This window comes from Sinocyclocheilus grahami, unplaced genomic scaffold (genome assembly GCF_001515645.1).
Source record: "Sinocyclocheilus grahami isolate Dianchi unplaced genomic scaffold, SAMN03320097.WGS_v1.1 scaffold825.1, whole genome shotgun sequence".
NCBI lineage: Eukaryota > Metazoa > Chordata > Actinopteri > Cypriniformes > Cyprinidae > Sinocyclocheilus > Sinocyclocheilus grahami.
Genome location: NW_015506004.1, coordinates 1 through 2,242, shown reverse-complemented (window position 1 = coordinate 2,242; position 2,242 = coordinate 1). Strand labels below are relative to the sequence as shown.

At 42.2% G+C, this 2,242-nt stretch overlaps 1 protein-coding gene and 1 pseudogene across 1 annotated transcript in view; one reads left to right on the top strand and one right to left on the bottom strand.

Annotated features, from left to right (window-relative positions):
- Positions 1–1,378, bottom strand: part of LOC107562482 (son of sevenless homolog 1-like) — a 38,567-nt gene extending 37,189 nt beyond the window's left edge. Inside the window, exon 1 of the mRNA XM_016247115.1 lies at positions 1,322–1,378. The gene's annotated coding sequence lies outside the window, so the exon portion shown is untranslated. The remainder of the gene's footprint in view (positions 1–1,321) is intronic.
- LOC107562494 (ankyrin repeat domain-containing protein 13C pseudogene) lies at positions 130–646 on the top strand (annotated as a pseudogene).
- Positions 1,379–2,242: the final 864 nt, after the last annotated feature.

Below are 2,242 nucleotides of genomic sequence, written 5' to 3'. Positions count from 1 at the left end.
CTCTTTTCATATCACACACACACACACACACACACACACACACATATATATATATCAATACATATATCAATGAGGGTGTCCCCTCGTTCTCGCGAGACTCCGCGCTGTGTTCATTAAACCCGCCCGTGACTCTCGCGAGACTGCGAGCGGAAGATGGCAGATGGCTCTTCCTCGTAGGGTGTGTGAGTGTGTGTCGTTTGTTTACCGTTCGATGCGTGGCTCCGGTGCGTGTTTCATTCCCGTCCGTCTCCGCTGAGTCACCGGACAGTGTTCATGTTGTGCGGGCTGCTGTTTTCCACCGTGCATCTGTGTAAATATGACGGGAGAGAAGATCCGCTCGGTGCGCAAAGAGCGCAAGGCGGGTTTGGATCTGCTGGAGCCGGACGAGGAGCCGGCGGACACCGGGCCGAGCAAAGCCAGCCGCGGCAGCAAGATCCTCAGCGGCGGCAACCACAAGATCCTCCGCTCCAGCTCGCAGCAGAACCAGAACCAGAACCACGGCGACACTGACGGCGCGTATCCCGTGCATGAGTGCGTGTTCCGGGGAGACGTGCGGAGGCTGTCGTCGCTCATCCGGACGCAGAACATCGCGCAGAAAGACCTGCACGGTGAGAGCTGATCTAGAACCATAGTGACTCAAAACATGCTGATCGAGAATCACAACAATCCAGAACAATTATTATCTAGAACCGTTATTATTCAGATTCTACAGAAACATACTGCTCTAGAACCACACAACTGCTATTATTATTATTATTATTATTATTATTCAGAGCTGATCTAGAACCATAATGACTCAAAACATGCTGATCGAGAATCACAACAATCCAGAACAATTATTATCTAGAGCCGTTATTATTCAGATTCTACAGAAACATACTGCTCTAGAACCACGATGATCTACAACTGTTATTATTGTTATTATTATTATTGTTGTTGTTGTTCAGAGCTGATCTAGAACCATAATGACTCAAAATATGGTGAAAGAATCACAACAAATCCAGAACAATGATTATCTAGAACCATTATTATTCAGATTATACAGAAACATGCTGATCTAGAACCACGATTATCTACAACTGTTGTTATTATTCAGAGCTGATCTGGAACCATAGTGACTAAAAACAGGGGGATCGAGAATCATAACAATCCAGAACTGTGCCCCCGGAAAAAAGTTCAGGCTCGGGATTTTGTTTTTTTGCTTTAACCCCTGGTGATGAACTTTGATGTGTTGCTAAAACAAGACATTTATATTTAGAGAACATATTGACATTTCCATTCAGTTAATTAATTACATTTTCTTTAAAAGTCTTACATTTACCTTCCTCAGACCTGCAGAAACTCTGAAAACAGACACTCTAGAGCAGGGATCCTCAAATCTGGCCCACGAGATCGACTTTCCTGCAGAGTTTAGCTCCAACCCTAATCAAACACACCTGAGCAAGCTAATCAATGTCTTCAGGATCATTAGAAAATCACAGGTAGCTGAGTTTGATCAGGGTTGGAGCTAAACTCTGCAGCGCATTGGGCCTCCAGGGCAAGATTTGAGGAACCCTGCTCTAGAGCAGGACTGGTGAACTCCGGTCCTGCAGAGTTCAGCTCCAACCCTAATGAAAACTCCCCTGCCTGTAGCTTCCTAATAACCCTTCAGACCTTGATTAGCTTGTTCAGGTGTGTTTGATTAGGCTCTCCAGGACCGACGTTCACCACCCCTGCCCTAGAAGATCTAAATCTACATTTAGTTATAAACCTGCAATTTCAAGTTTACATATCACAATTCTTCATTTTTTTCTCAGAAACTTGACTTTACGTTTTGCGATTTTGTTCTTTGTTTTCGTCATGGAATAAAAAAAAGGTAGTTGTAACTTTTTATCTCACAATTCTGACTTTTTTTGTGCAATTGCAACATTCTACGTCACAATTTAGACAAGAGTTGAAGAATGTTTCCTTTCCGCTCACAATTCTGACTTTTTTTCTTGGAATTCTGTCTTTACATCTCACTTTTGTTTTTTGTTTCCGGCAGAGAGTAAACAAATTAAAAAGGGAATTGCGACTTTTTATCTCACAATTAATTAATTATCTTTTCCCAGTTCTGCCTTTTTTACTTTTTCCTTCCGAAATCTGATTTTACATTTCACAATTTTTTTTTACATATTTACATCTGGCCTGTTTTTTCGCCCAGCACAGAATAAAAAAAAAAAATAGAAATAAAAGGTTGTTGTGACTGTCTTATGAGTCTGAC